The 16,681-nt window shown below is 42.9% G+C and overlaps 1 long non-coding RNA gene across 2 annotated transcripts in view; it reads left to right on the forward strand.

The window, feature by feature from the left end:
- Window positions 1–16,539, forward strand: part of LOC139530332 (uncharacterized) — a 33,629-nt gene extending 17,090 nt beyond the window's left edge. For both annotated transcript variants that reach the window (XR_011666008.1, XR_011666007.1), the window contains exons 4-5: window positions 3,079–3,267; window positions 15,619–16,539. This is a non-coding gene — a long non-coding RNA (uncharacterized lncRNA). The remainder of the gene's footprint in view (window positions 1–3,078; window positions 3,268–15,618) is intronic.
- The last annotated feature ends 142 nt before the right edge of the window (window positions 16,540–16,681 follow it).

The raw sequence follows: 16,681 nt of genomic DNA on the forward strand, positions 1-16,681 counted from the left end.
AAAAGGTTTGAGAGCTTTGATTTAAGTACATCATTTCATTGGATACAATAAATGTACAATTGAATCACAGATTAAATCTTTTTCTTTTTCTTTTGCTCAATTGTCAACGGGATCAAATTCAAGACTGACCGTTGAAGCTGAAATTAGAAATATATCTAATATCGATCGAGACAATTGTTCTGACAGAAAATAATACATTGTAGAAGTTTAGAAGGGTATTTAATCATCGTAGTGATTGTTGAAATTGGTTTCCATTGTATCTTTGTGCTCAACCAATATCAAGAGTTTCTCTCTGTATTGCTAGCCTGTATATACAGTATGATAACACAAAGAAATGTGGTCAACCTTGTTGCAGTAATAGTCATGTGCAAAATACTGTAGATACAGCATTATTCAACCTGCAATTAGTCCATAGTTGAAGCTAACAAAGCAAACTCTCCTTTTCCAAAAACTGCATATACCTTTTCTCTCACCCACCAAAAACCATTTTACTTTTTCTGTTTCATTGTGTTTGACAAGTTCTGTTGTAGCCATAGGAAGAATCGATTTACTGGGCAGGTTTGTACACTTGTCCAAACAAGTAGTCTTACTTACTACTGGATTCTGTGTGTGTATTAGGCCTGTACAGTACATATGAAACCTAAAAGATGAATAATTTAGAGTGAGTGTATGTGTCTGTCTGTGAAGGTGGGTCAAAGCAGTATATTGATGCTCTATCATTCCACCACTAAAGAACCAACATTGTTTTGCTCAAACATCAAGTAAACGTCTGTTTCTACAAACCAGCGTGTACAGCGATGCGAATAGATGCAAAAACATAAGATGAAAATAGAGGCAAATATAGAAAGGGCAAAACAAAAAGAAAAGCAAGCAAAAGGAGAAACAAATGAGTTGAGGAAGATTTAGATTCAGAGAGGTAAAGAAAGAAAAGACAATTGGATGTAAAGGAATGTTTGTAAAAAAGAAGACAGTTCCTTGGGATCTATTTGAACAATTTGAACCATTCCAAATCATTTATTTGTCTTCGCATTTTTTTTTTTTAAAGGGTTTTTCTATTTTATCCATTGTTAGTCATTGCTGTGCATGCTGGCTTTCTACTGGTTTTCAACTATTTGAACCACTCTCATTAATTAATCAGGTTGTAAAGATAAGATGATTTTATTATCCATGTGGGGACATTTTGGTTGTGGCTCTGTGCATACATGAAAACACAGAATTGTCATTTTGAGTTTGCGTCCCTTTAAAAAGTCCCTGTAACTCGTTCAAGTGGAACCATTGACTGATATGATTCTGGTTTTACTGTAGATTGATGCAGTTAGATGTTAGTTATTATGGCCTTCTTACACAGAATCAAGCATAGACAAGGACATATACATGTGTATAATATATACACTAAACACAATAGTACACTCTCTTAATTACAATGTCAACTGTATATTACTTTCCCACAGATTTTCAGCTATTTGAACCATTTCAAATAGTTACTCTGTAGGTCTGTACCAGATCGCTATGAGGTTTTTTAACTATTTGAACTATTCTAATGATTTACAGTTCATGCTGGGTTGATAAAGGTTTTAAATGCGAACACATTCTCCAGCAGCAACGACTTGGGGATGAGTTACAGGGGGGTAGGGGTGGGGGAGGATAAATATTTGACTAAGGTAAACTACCAATGAAATAATTGATCGCTGTTAGTTTTGTTTTCCCTTCTAAAAAGAAAACAGTATAGATGCAAACTCTTAGGGCCGGTTTCCCGGACAGATTAGGCCTAGTCCTGGACTAAACCATATCAATGGAGATTCTTCCAATAATGTTTTTTTTTTAATTATCCAGGAATAGGCTTAATCTCAGTCTGGGAAATAGTACATTTCCCTTTAGTCTCCAGAAACATAGAAAGAAACCCTGAATGTCAAAGTCCTGTTTTTTAGTTGTTGTACTTTTTAACAAAGACACAGACATGAGTGACAGGTATTCTGACTGGAAGCTGTTTCTGGAAAGTAGCTTGTATACCAAAAACAAAAGGGGATGTACATTTTTAGGAGTGTAACGGCAGATTTCCTCCTCTTCGTCTGAAGAGGAGGTGTAGCAGGGATCGGACCAAGACACAGCATAGTTAGTGTTCATCATGTTTAATAATGACGAAAAACGTGAACACTACAAAATACAAAAACAACAAATGTGACGAACCGAAACAGTCCTATCTGGTGCATAGACACAAAGAAAGAAGACAACCACCCACAAACCCCAACACAAAACAGGCTACCTAAATATGGTTCCCAATCAGAGACAATGACTAACACCTGCCTCTGATTGAGAACCATATCAGGCCAAACATAGAAACGGGAAACTAGACACACAACATAGAATGCCCACTCAGCTCACGTCCTGACCAACACTAAAACAAAGAAAACACAAAAGAACTATGGTCAGAACGTGACAAGGAGGCCAAAGGTAAATTGGAGCTGTAAACAATTTCAATGAACGGTGTGTGTGATGTGTGTGTGATGTGGGGGGACCAGCCCAAAGGTTTCTGCTCTCACCAGACGGATGTGATCGCCCGTTAACAATACCAGAGTACGTCTGTGCAGTCACTGGGTTATTTCGGATTCTACACTTGCGAACTTGTTCGAGGATCTAATCACGGCCACCTGGTCAGGTCAGCATAGGGCTAAACGTGCCAGGTTACGTAATAGGAATCGCTAACATGTAGTGTTTTATCACGTCCAACTATGTCAGCAAACAATAATACTTTTGACAAACTTAAAGCCTTGTCACTTTGGTTTGAAGAATGACAAACTTGTTGGAACGTGGAAAGTATAGTGTGTTAAAAAGAGGGGCATTACTTGTTAAAGCTGTTGGTATAGTGAAACAAATAGCAATAATTTCACTGATACAGGACGTTTTATCCAGTCTCACTGTACCTTATATTGTGGTATGGTGACTCCTTTCAACAGCACCCTTCTGGATGGAACATGGCAGCCATTTTGTGTGTTTGTGTGTGTGTATGCTTGTGTTTATGCATTTGAGTGTGTGTGTGTGTCCTCCCCACCGAAGTAACAAAGCTGATCTTGCCAACAGATTCAAAGAAGAGTAAACCGTCTGTCCAGAGATGTCTGGGGGCTGTTAAGACTGTGACACCCACAGTCAGAGTCCTGCCCCGAAGAGGAGCACCACTCCCCCTACCTGGACACGAACAGAATGGTGCTCCGTTAATTACTGTACCCCCATGTAACATGTGCTCCGCTCGGGGCGATGACACAGTTCCTTGTAAGTAATGTCAAACGGAGTGTGACACAGCACCACATGTGGGGCCTTTCTAGGGTTGCAAAACTCCAGTAACTTTCCTAAAATTCCCAGGTTTTCCAGAAATCCTGATTGGATGATTCCGGGATTCCTGCTTATTGCCTCCTGATTCCGGGAATCTTCCAACTGGGATTTCTAGGAAAATCGGGGAAACCCTAGGCCGACTGAAACGTGTTGTTTGATTATTTATGCTTAGTGTTTTTCCTTGAATTCAGGCAACCATCCTCATTACTCTAAAGCATATATGTCAGAGTCAAGGCCCGCGTGCCACATCCGGCCCGCGAGAAGGTTTTTTACGGCCCCTGGGATGATCTTGATTTATTATTAGAACCGGCCCGCAGACCGCAGCAAGCCGGCAGCCCGCAGATCTTTTACACGCACCAATACTACATTTCCCACAATGCAACGGTGACGCACCGAGCAGTAGGCTGCTGTGTAAATGAGATGGAGCTGCCTTGGGAAAAACTCGTGGGTTTGACAACCGACGGAGCACCTGCGATGTGTGGACACAGGAGCGGACTGGTGGCGAAGATACGGGAAAAGATGCAAGAGGAAAACGCGACAGGTGAGCTGACAGCTTATCATTGTATCATACACCAGGAAGCGTTGTGCGGTAAAGCCTTGAAAATGGAGCATGTAATGAGCATCATCACGCGCACAGTTAACTTTATCAGAGCCAAAGGTTTGAATCACCGCCAGTTCAAGGCATTTCTGACGGAGTTAGAAACGGAGCATGGTGATTTGCCTTATCACACAGAGGTGCGATGGCTAAGCCAGGGAAAGGTGCTTCAAAGATGTTTCGAGCTTCGTGAGGAGATTTGTCTGTTCTTGGACAGCAAAGGGAAAGACACAACACAACTCCGAGACGAAATGTTTCTGTGTGAAATGGCTTTTCTGTGTGACATTACGAGTCATCTGAATGCAATGAACTTGCAGCTGCAGGGTCGGGATCATGTCATCTCTGATATGTACAGTACAGTGAAGGCATTTAAAACCAAACTGACTCTGTGGGAGACGCAGATGCGGAAAGAAAATTTGAGCCACTTTCCCAGCTGCCAGACCATGAAAGAGAAGCTCTCTACCAGTGCGTTCCCGAGCGCACAGTTGGCTGATAAAATAGGTATGCTTGCCGCTGACTTTCGACGCCGATTTGCTGACTTTGAAGCACAAAAAAGCAGGTTGGAACTGCTCGGTAACCCATTTGCTGTTGACGTGGAAAGCTCACCACCAAACCTCCAAATGGAGTTGATTGACCTCCAATGCAATGATGCACTGAGGGCAAAATATGCGGCAGTGGGTGCTGCGGAGTTCGCCCGTTTCCTCCCCGACACAATGCCCCAGCTGCGCATCCAGGCTGCTCAAACGTTGTCTATGTTTGGCAGCACATACCTGTGTGAACAACTGTTTTCTTTGATGAACCTGAACAAAACATCACACAGAAGTCGACTTACTGCTGAACACCTCCACTCAATTCTGAGGATTTCCTCAGCTCAGAGCCTTACCCCGAACATTGATGAACTTGTGGAAAAGATGGGACACCACCAAGTATCACCCTCAACCTCAAACAAGTGAACATTACTGTGCAATCACATATTTAGAGTTTTTACTCAGTTCAAGTTTAAAAGTTAAAGTTTAATATTTGTTTTCACTGCATGTTACTTCTCCTTAAACAAAGTGTTGTTTTTGATTAATAGATTTTTGCACTTTATTTTATTGTATTTCAATCCAATTATATTTTAAAAATATTTCAGTTGAGTGGATGATAGAAAATTGCTATTGTTTTTTTCTTTGAAGTAAATTTAGCCCACTTTTGCTAAAATAGAAAATATAGGCTACTGATGGTGCCTTGAATACCGGTTTCTTTCATTTAATGTTCATGTTATGGGGATTTTTATATAAAGGAAATTTGTCTTTTGTGTCTGTTGAAAATTAAAGATTACTGACAGAGCCATAAGAAAATATTGCTTTATTTATCTGATCATATTGGAATATATTTGTTAGGTTTTCAGTAGGTTCAATTAGGTTCACTAGACTATATGCGTCATTTAAAAATTTTTCAATGAACATTCGAACAGTCCGGCCCTCGGCTTGTAGCTAAATTTTTTATTTGGCCCTCCGTCCATTTGACTTTGACACCCCTGCTCTAAAGTATCTCCATTTCACAGGGTATTTGAATGAAAGTGTAATGTCAAGGCACATAAGAGTGCTTTAAGACTAAATGTAATGCCCAAATGGTTCAGGAGAAATAGTGTTCACCAATCTGGAACTTGTGTGTATATCAGTTTCTTGAGATAGGAGACGTTAAAAAATGCTTGGAGGGCCAGACGCACACGCTTGTGTCTGGATTGTTTTGACACGTGTGTGTGTGTGTGTGTCTCTGTGTATGTGCACACAATATAATGTGCTGCACATGTGACCTTTGCACTGTATTTGTCCACCAAAAAAAGATGCAATACAATTGTGTTAGTAGGACATTTGTAAAATACATGATTTCGTAAATGGGGGAAGTGGTGAAACACAGTCCTTTTCTTCTCCTCTTCTTCTCCCAGGACAGACACATCCCTCTGTTTTACCACTTCCCCCATTTACGAAATCATGTCTTTTACAAATCTCCTACTAACACAAGAGAAAAAGACAAAGAGCATGAGACTCTGCTCATAACAATGGGACTATTGCATCTTTTTTTATTATATATATATATATAAATATGAGAGAGAGGGGGAGAGAGAGGGAGAGAGAGAGAGAGAGAGAGAGAAAAAGGAGCATCTTTCCCAACATGCTTTGTAATGAACATGGTTAAAATAATGGTTCTAATGTAGTCCAGGCAGACAGGTGTATGTGCCACCTTTTGATTTTGACACAGCACCCCGTAACGGTACGACGCACATTTCTACCATTGTGCAGACATTTTGCCGTCAGATTCCGTCATTTCCTGCTGCTACAGTTCTCATAAAACGATGCTGTGTGTGAACAAGCAAATCCCACATGTATTGGTGGTCCTGACTTTACGTCGGGAAAATCGGTTTATATTTCAAATGCTTCGTTTGATAAGTTACTGTAAGTAGAAGTCCAGATATGAAGCCACACCTGTACAACTAACTATACATCATATATGTTCTTAACAGAAAATGCACAAATTTGTCCAAATACTGAATTACAGTAGGTAGCTATAGTGAATTGTTAATTGATTTGAAACCTCTTGTCCTCCATGTCCCTCTAAAACATATCAAGTTTGGTAAAGAGATTATAACAGAAAGCATTCTTAGAACCGAAAAAAATAACAAAGAGTCGTCAAGCTTCCTGTCCCATTTGTAAAGTATCCCATTGTTAATTTGATGTGAGGGAAAAAAATGTTTTCTTCTTTTCTTTGTTTCCCGAGAGACACAAGTTAGCCCGCATGAAATATCTATAGGACTAGCAATTGGATGCTTATATTGCTGTTGTTGAGGTGGACATATGATTTTTTTTACTCCAACATGTAAAGACAATTGTGTGTGTGTGTGTGTAAGAGGAGTGTGTATACAAGGTTTATGAAGTGTGTGAAAGGGAGAGACGCTGTGAGTGTTGGAAAAGATGTATGTCTTTACCGCGAGTAAATGGCTGTTGATCTGTTTTGTATTTCGGTGAGAGACGGAAATAAATAGAGAATACAACACGTTTTTCTAGCAACATAATTTTTTTTCAGACAACCTCGGTATCCTTGAGGGGCTGAAATACAACGTATGTTTGTTTGCGTTACAGGAGAAGCGTGTGTGTCCTTTTCACCTGGCCATTCCAATGAACCTGGACCAAATCAGACACACTGTAAAGGTTTTCTTCCTGGGGTGAAGGAGAGGACCAAAATGCAGCGTAGCCAGTGCTCAACATGTTTAATTATAAGAACAAGTGAACACTACAAACAACTTACAAAATAACAAACGTGCAAAACCGATACAGACCTATCTGGTGCAGAACACAAACACAGACAGGTAACAACCACCCACAACGAACACAGTGAAACAACCTACCTAAATATGACTCTTAATTAGAGGAACGCAAAACACCTGCCTCTAATTAAGAGCCATACCAGGCAACCCTAAACCAACATAGAAACACACAACAGAATGCCCACCCAAAACTCACGCCCTGACCATCACACACATACAAAACAGAAAACAGGTCAGGAACGTGACAGAACCCCCCCCTCAAGGTGCGAACGCCGGGCGCACCAGCACAAAGTCCAGGGGAGGGTCTGGGTGGGCATCTGACCACGGTGGTGGCTCAGGCTCCGGACGCTGTCCCCACACCACCATAGTCACTCCCCGCTTCTGTATCCCCCTCCCAATGACCACCCTCCAACTAAAACCACCTAAATGAAGGGCCAGCACCGGGATAAGGGGCAGCACCGGGATAAGGGGCAGCACCGGGATAAGGGGCGGCAGGTCCTGGCTGAGGGACTCTGGCAGGTCCTGGCTGAGGGACTCTGGCAGGTCCTGGCTGAGGGACTCTGGCAGGTCCTGGCTGAGGGACTCTGGCAGGTCCGGGCTGACGGAAGGCTCTGGCTGATCCGGTCTGGCGGAAGGCTCTGGCTGATCCGGTCTGGCGGAAGGCTCTGGCTGATCCGGTCTGGCGGAAGGCTCTGGCTGATCCGGTCTGGCGGAAGGCTCTGGCTGATCCGGTCTGGCGGAAGGCTCTGGCTGATCCGGTCTGGCGGAAGGCTCTGGCTGATCCGGTCTGGCGGAAGGCTCTGGCTGATCCGGTCTGGCGGAAGGCTCTGGCTGATCCGGTCTGGCGGAAGGCTCTGGCTGATCCGGTCTGGCGGACGGCTCTAGCGGCTCCTGTCTGGCGGACGGCTCTAGCGGCTCCTGTCTGGCGGACGGCTCTGTAGGCTCATGGCAGACGGGCGGCTTTGCAGGCTCATGGCAGACGGACAGTTCAGACGGCGTAGGGCAGACGGGCAGTTCAGACGCCGCTGGGCAGACGGGCAGTTCAGGCGCCGCTGGGCAGACGGGCAGTTCAGGCGCCGCTGGGCAGACGGGCAGTTCAGGCGCCGCTGGGCAGACGGCAGACTCTGGCCGGCTGAGACGCACTGTAGGCCTGGTGCGTGGTACCGGAACTGGAGGTACCGGGCTAAGGACACGCACCTTCAGGCTAGTGCGGGGAACAACAGGGCACACTGGACTCTCGTGGCGCACTCTAGGCCTGGTGCGTGGTACCGGAACTGGAGGTACCGGGCTGAGGGCACGCACCTCAGGGCGAGTGCGGGGAGAAGGAACAGTGCGTACAGGGCTCTGGAGACGCACAGGAGGCTTGGTGCGTGGTGCCGGAACTGGAGGCACTGGGCTGGAGACACGCACCATAGGGAGAGTGCGTGGAGGAGGAACAGGGCTCTGGAGATGCACTGGAAGCCTGATGCGTGGTGTAGGCACTGGTGGTACTGAGCTGGGGTGGGAAGGTGGCGCCGGATATACCGGACCGTGAAGGAGGACACGTGCTCTTGAGCACCGAGCCTCCCCAACCTTACCAGGTTGAATGGTCCCCGTAGCCCTGCCAGTGCGGCGAGGTGGAATAGCCCGCACTGGGCTATGCAGGCGAACCGGGGACACCACCTGTAAGGCTGGTGCCATGTACGCCGGCCCGAGGAGACGTACTGGAGACCAGATACGTTGGGCCGGCTTCATGGCACTCGGCTCGATGCCCAACCTAGCCCTCCCAGTGCGGCAAGGTGGAATAGCCCGCACTGGGCTAAGCACGCGTACTGGGGACACCGTGCGCTTTACCGCATAACACGGTGTCTGACCAGTACGACGCTCTCTCACTCCACGGCAAGCCCGGGGAGTTGGCTCAGGTATCCAACCCGGCTTCGCCACACTCCCCTTTAGCCCCCCCCCAAGAAATTTTTGGGTGAGCCTCTCGGGCTTCCAGCCTCTCTTACGTGCTGCCTCAATCCACCGCTCCTGGGCTGTGGCTGCCTCCTTCACCTCCCGAGAGCGGCGATTCTCTCCAACCCTTCCCCAGGGTCCTTTTCCGTCCATGATCTCCCAAGACCATTCCTCCTGTGTCCAGTAGTCCTGTGTACTGGGCCGCTGCTGCTCCCCGTTGCTACGCTGCTTGGTCCTGGTTTGGTGGGTGGTTCTGTAAAGGTTTTCTTCCTGGGGTGAAGGAGAGGACCAAAATGCAGCGTAGCCAGTGCTCAACATGTTTAATTATAAGAACAAGTGAACACTACAAACAACTTACAAAATAACAAACGTGCAAAACCGATACAGACCTATCTGGTGCAGAACACAAACACAGAGACAGGTAACAACCACCCACAACGAACACAGTGAAACAACCTACCTAAATATGACTCTTAATTAGAGGAACGCAAAACACCTGCCTCTAATTAAGAGCCATACCAGGCAACCCTAAACCAACATAGAAACACACAACATAGAATGCCCACCCAAAACTCACGCCCTGACCATCACACACATACAAAACAACAGAAAACAGGTCAGGAACGTGACACACACCTGTCACTCTCCCAACAGAAGAAAACACAGGTAATAATCCACAGTATACATCCCATGGGGCTCTGGTTAAAAGTCATTCACAAATAAAGAGAATAGGGTGCCATTTGTGACACGGTCCTTGTCTATGCTATAACCATGGGATGAAACAAAATTGTACAATTTGATTGTCCATAAACATACAGAAAACATTCCGGATGTTAATACTGTAACTCCTTATGTCTTTTGACTGCAATCCTGTGGGTGGTTTCTGTCAAAGAAACACTGAAAAGGTTCAAACAATTTCAAAACGAGAGAAACAATTTATGTTTATGTTTAATGAGTATACTTTAAAAAAAATATATACAGTACCAGTCAAACGTTTGGACACGACTACTCATTCAAGGGTTTTTCTTTATTTGGACTATTTTGTACATTGTAGAATAATGGTGAAGACATCAAAACTATGAAAAAACACATATGGAATCATGTAGTAACCAAAAAAAGTGTTAAACAAATCAAAATATATGTTATATTTGAGATTCTTCAAAGTACCCACCCCTGATGACAGCTTTGCACACTCTTTGCATTCTCTCAACCAGATTCATGAGGTAGTCACCTGGAATGCATTTCAATTAACAGGTGTGCCTTGTTAGAAGTGGAATTTCTTTCCTTCTTAATGTGTTTGAGCCAATCAGTTGTGTTGTGACAAGGTAGGGGTGGTATACAGAAGATAGCCCTATTTGGTAAAAGACCAAGTCCATATTATGGCAAGAACAGCCCAAATAAGCAAAGAGAAATGACAGTCCATCATTACTTTAAGACATGAAGGTCAGTCAATCCGGAAAATTTCAAGAACTTTGATAGTTTCTTCAAGTGCAGTCGCAAAAACCATCAAGCCCTATGATGAAACTGGCTCTCATGAGGACGGCCACAGGAAAGGAAGTCCCGTAGTTACCTCTGTTGCAGAGGATAAGTTCATTAAGTTACCAGCCTCAGAAATTGCAGCCCAAATAAATGCTTCACAGAGCTCAAGTAACAGACACATCTTAACATCAACTGTTCAGAGGAGACTGTGTGAATCAGGCCTTCATGGTCGAATTTATGCAAAGAAACCACTACTACCAATAAGAAGAAGAGACTTGCTTGGGCCAAGAAACACGAGACATGGACATTAGACCGGTGGAAATCTGTCCTTTGGTCTGATGAGTCCAAATTTGAGAATTTTGGTTCCAACCGCTGTGTCTTTGTGAGACACAGAGTAGGTGAACAGAGAATCTCCGCATGTGTAGTTCCCACCATGAAGCATGGAGGAGGAGGAGGTGCTTTGCTGGTGACACTGTTGGTGATTTATTTAGAATTCAAAGCACACTTAACCAGCATGGCTACCACAGCATTCTGAAGCGATACGCCATCCCATTTGGTTTGCGTTTTTCAACAGGACAATAACCCATCTCACCTCCAGGCTGTCTAAGGGCTATTTGACCAAGGAGAGTGATGGAGTGCTGCATCAGATGACCTGGCCTCCACAATCACCCGACCTCAACCCAATTGAGATGGTTTGGGATGAGTTGGACCGCAGAGTGAAGGAAAAGCAGCCAACAAGTGCTCAGCATATGTGGGAACTCCTTCAAGACTGTTGGAAAAGCATTCCAGGTGAAGCTGGTTGAGAGAATGCCAAGAGTGTGCAAAGCTGTCATCAAGGCAAAGGGTGGCTTCTTTGAAGAATCTAAAATCTAAAATATATTTAGATTTGTTTAACACTTTTTTGGTTATTGCATGATTCCATGTGTTATTTCATAGTTTTGACATCTTCACTATTATTCTACAATGTGGAAAATAGTAAAAATAAAGAAAAACCTTCAATGAGTAGGTGTGTTCATACTTTTGACGGGTACTGTATATTAGGCTATTAATATATAGGCTATGTCCAGCACATATTAGGAAGTCAATTTTGATGCAGATGATTTATGATTAGATTACTAGAATACACAAATGTCCTTTGAACTCCCAAATAATATTCAGTGGGAGAGAAAAGAGTGTGTGTGTGACAGTATACAGTGTGTAAGAGGAGTCTGTGAAAGGGAGTGTGTGTGTTTGAAGAGAGTGTGTGTGTGTTTGAAGAGAGTGTGTGTGTGAGAGTATACCGTGTGTAAGAGGAGTCTATGAAAGGGAGTGTGTGTGTTTGAAGAGTGTGTGTGTGAGAGTATACAGTGTGTAAGAGGAGTCTGTGAAAGGGAGTGTGTGTGTTTGAAAGACAGTGTGTGTGTGTGACAGTATACAGTGTGTAAGAGGAGTCTGTGAAAGGGAGTGTGTCTGTTTGAAGAGAGTGTGTGTGTTTGAAGAGAGTGTGTGTGTGAGAGTATACAGTGTGTAAGAGGAGTCTGTGAAAGGGAGTGTGTGTGTTTGAAGAGTGTGTGTGTGAGAGTATACCGTGTGTAAGAGGAGTCTGTGAAAGGGAGTGTGTGTGTTTGAAGAGAGTGTGTGTGTGTTTGAAGAGAGTGTGTGTGTGAGAGTATACCGTGTGTAAGAGGATTCTGTGAAAGGGAGTGTGTGTGTTTGAAGTGAGTGTGTGTGTGAGAGTATACAGTGTGTAAGAGGAGTCTGTGAAAGGGAGTGTGTGTGTTTGAAAGACAGTGTGTGTGTGTGACAGTATACAGTGTGTAAGAGGAGTCTGTTTGAAGAGAGTGTGTGTGTTTGAAGAGAGTGTGTGTGTGACAGTATACAGTGTGTAAGAGGAGTCTGTGAAAGGGAGTGTGTGTGTTTGAAGAGTGTGTGTGTGACAGTATACAGTGTGTAAGAGGAGTCTGTGAAAGGGAGTGTGTGTGTTTGAAGAGAGTGTGTGTGTGAGAGTATACAGTCTGTAAGAGGAGTCTGTGAAAGGGAGTGTGTGTTTGAAGAGTGTGTGTGTGAGAGTATACAGTGTGTAAGAGGAGTCTGTGAAAGGGAGTGTGTGTGTTTGAAGAGAGTGTGTGTGTGACAGTATACAGTGTGTAAGAGGAGTCTGTGAAAGGGAGTGTGTGTGTTTGAAGAGTGTGTGTGTGACAGTATACAGTGTGTAAGAGGAGTCTGTGAAAGGGAGTGTGTGTGTTTGAAGAGAGTGTGTGTGTGAGAGTATACAGTCTGTAAGAGGAGTCTGTGAAAGGGAGTGTGTGTGTTTGAAGAGAGTGTGTGTGTGACAGTATACAGTGTGTAAGAGGAGTCTGTGAAAGGGAGTGTGTGTGTTTGAAGAGTGTGTGTGTGACAGTATACAGTGTGTAAGAGGAGTCTGTGAAAGGGAGTGTGTGTGTTTGAAGAGAGTGTGTGTGTGAGAGTATACAGTCTGTAAGAGGAGTCTGTGAAAGGGAGTGTGTGTGTTTGAAGAGAGTGTGTGTGTGAAAGTATACAGTCTGTAAGAGGAGTCTGTGAAAGGGAGTGTGTGTATGAAGAGTGTGTGTGTGAGAGTATACAGTGTGTAAGAGGAGTCTGTGAAAGGGAGTGTGTGTGTTTGAAAGACGGAGTGTGTGTGACAGTATACAGTGTGTAAGAGGAGTCTGTGTAGTGATTTGATTTGACCACACAAATATTATCATTGTACTGTAATTTTTCAGACTGACTTTAATTATGTAGTAAAAGTAAAACAATAGAAAATTGCTGGTTAATTTGTTTGGGATTTTTATAAAGTTAGAACTGAAATTATTGTGTGTGTGTTGTGTGTGTGTGTGTGTGTGTGTGTGTGTGTGTGTGTGTGTGTGTGTGTGTGTGTGTGTGTGTGTGTGTGTGTGTGTGTGTGTGTGTGTGTGTGTGTGTGTGTGTGTGTGTGTGTGTGTGTGTGTGTGAGAGAGAGAGAGAGAGAATTGGATTTGTGTTTCAAGAGTGTGTGTATGCAGTGTGTAAGAAGATTGTGTGAAAGGGTGTATGTGTGTGAAAGGATGTGCATATGTACATTGAATATCTTTATTGAAACGTTTTGAAGTACTCTCTCTTGGAAATGTAATGCATTTTAGCAGTATACAGCTATTTATTTTTGCTAGCAAAATCATGTAGCCTATATTGACGACCTTGTGTAGTGATGTGATTTGACCACGCAGATATTATCACCATAATGTAATTTTTAAGAGGATAAAAATACGTTAATTTCACATAAAATGTAATTTGTTCTGTGCTGTAAAAGTATGACAATAGTAAATTGCTTCCCACTTGGCACAGACGTCAATTCAACGTCTATTCCACGTTGGTTAAACTTCATTTCAATGAAATTACGTGCAAACGACGTTGATTCAACCAGTGTTTGCCCAGTAGATTGTTAGTTTAAGAAGTGTTCGTTAAAGTTAGAACTGAAATTATTGATACATACAGCAACCTACATGGTAAGAAGACTGTGCTTGGGATCTGTAGAGTATTGCTATTCTTCTCAGTTTGAATACGGTTTACTCGTTTGTGAAGGAGCAGACGGTTTTGATGTAGCCTATTTGAAAACCCTGCATGTGTAGTACTGTGACAGATATGCAGGCGTTTGCCAGGAAACCAGTATTTTGTTCATTACTCCTACGTAAAGGACGGTGTACAACTACCACGTTCATATTTTGTAGTTTCAAAAGTTGCGAAATATTAGAGCAATTCGGTAGCCTAAATATGGCAGTTTCATTGTGTGACCAGGTTAGAATTGATCCGATAATTTAGGTGCAGGTCTGTAAATGTTGAAGCACATGCAGCACGTGGCAGCAGTGAAGAGCTCGAAAAATGCAGGCCCTGTGCATATTTGTGCATACCGGTCTTTGGAACCCAAAAAAAGTTACAGAAAAATTCATAACAACTGCATTGATATCGAGGAAACATTCGACATCTGGGAACATGTGAGTGGCCGAGGTGGGGACTGTAGACGAGTGTCGCTGTCCAATGAACGGTGGTGCTGAAATGTAGCGCTCTTCGTATGACTGTCAGAAGCCATTTGAAACACATACACATCAAGGAAATTATTGATTGGCATATAACAAATGTCAAATGTGGACTTTTAGTGCAGAACAGAGATAAACATGCACATGTGATTTAAAAAAAAATGGGTGCAAAGTTATATGCACTGGACAAAAATGAGGGAAAGTATAGCAGCCTAGTTTTCATTGTCAGACACTTAGAGTCAGCAATCGTGTGGATGGGCTATGGGCACACTTGAATGTATCGATACTAGAGGAGTTTCAGAATATTGTCAAGATGAGAGTCCATATATTTGCTATAATTCTGAATGAGTTTGTCCCATGCACAAGACTCTTTTGTTTATATTTCCCCTCAAAGGGGCTATCGCAATTTCAGTAACTGCCATATTTTGTATGTGTTATTGGGAACAATTTCTGTTAATGTATTATCGATGTGTGTGTTTGCGTATAGGCATGTGTGAATACATACTTGTCTCTGATGTCAGACGTGATGATCCATTGAAAAATGACATGTGCCAACATGTTCTCCAAAAGAGAATGTGTTTTTTTGCATGGCATGATAGTATAAAATTGTACCAAAAGAAGCTGTCGGGTGTTTAGAGAAGCTACACAGTCGTGAAGAATATTTAGAGTTTGCTGCTGTTTTTATTTGATTTGTGTAGTGTCATATTTGAAATCATGGCAGATAATGACAGCTGTGAGTTATGTTGTGTTTTGGCTGGGTAAATATGTATACTTCTTTGCTGGAGAAGAGAGGCTGTCGAATATTTTCAGCATTGAGGTTGTCGCTGTTTTAACTCATTCAGAATATGCGTGTGTGAATGGGGTGATGAATTGTTGATTTCACTTCTATTTTTTAAATTTATTTTTAAAACCTCTATTTTTGGCTGCGGTGTCATTAAGTATTACTTTGAATAACTGTTTTTCAGATGTTCATGGTGGGATCTGAGAGCAATGTGAACAACTACAGGTGCACCTCGTGCAGATGGACGTAACGTATGAAATGTGCTGAATATATCCATGTATTTATATCCTAATTTGTACACATGGAATTGCTGTATTCATTTGATGCTTATAGAACGTCTCTTCATAAAATCTCAAATGCTGAAAGATCCTGTCAAAATACATGCTTGGTGTGTTTATTTGGCTCTTTGCTGACTTCCATTTATAGATGAATTCTGATGGACCTTTATAAGATAACACTATAGTTGGCCACGTTAAATGACATCCTATTCATACGCCTGGTCATCGAAGCAGGATGAAAAGAATAGGCTACGTCTTAATGAACTACCAATTTTGGATGAATAGCCTATCATGTTAAGAGATATGCATGTAAAAATATATGTTTGGTGATATGTCAAATAGGCTACAAAAAGGGATTTCGTTGTAAACTGCTGAAAAGCCAGTTCACCCAATCCCATCGGCTCCACAAGTCACGTATACATTCGGGTATATTCACTTCTGTCAAAGAATGCAAATGACGGCATGACGATTTCTACAAGTCAATTGATTTTCCCAACAAGCACATTTTGATGAGTACACTACACCTGTCAGTTATACTCAGGCAGTTCTGGTTGGTCAATACTTTATGTTTAGTTACATGTCGGTGTAAGCATACAGCTAGTATGGCGATAGTGGGGGGTGGGGGGTCTTGAAGACAAAAGCAGCCTAGGCTACACTGTTGTGAGACTTTATGTCTGGATTACAAACTAATGCATTTAACATCAAAATGCCCAACTCTCCCGAGTCGTGACATCCCGCCAAGGAGACGCATATTCTCTCAACAATCCTGTTCGAGTTGTGTGGTTCACAAATGTACAGTGCGATTGAATAAAGTGTTAAGACATCCACTGACTGTCTCTGTGTTTATGTAAGGGGAAACACTTTTTTCCCGTTAATCACACATCCTCCCATCTCTTCCGTGTTTGGGAAATGTACTATGGCAAAGAATTTCTATGATATTGACAAGATAATCGAGTGACCGCTCTAACA

This window comes from Salvelinus alpinus, chromosome 9 (genome assembly GCF_045679555.1).
Source record: "Salvelinus alpinus chromosome 9, SLU_Salpinus.1, whole genome shotgun sequence".
NCBI lineage: Eukaryota > Metazoa > Chordata > Actinopteri > Salmoniformes > Salmonidae > Salvelinus > Salvelinus alpinus.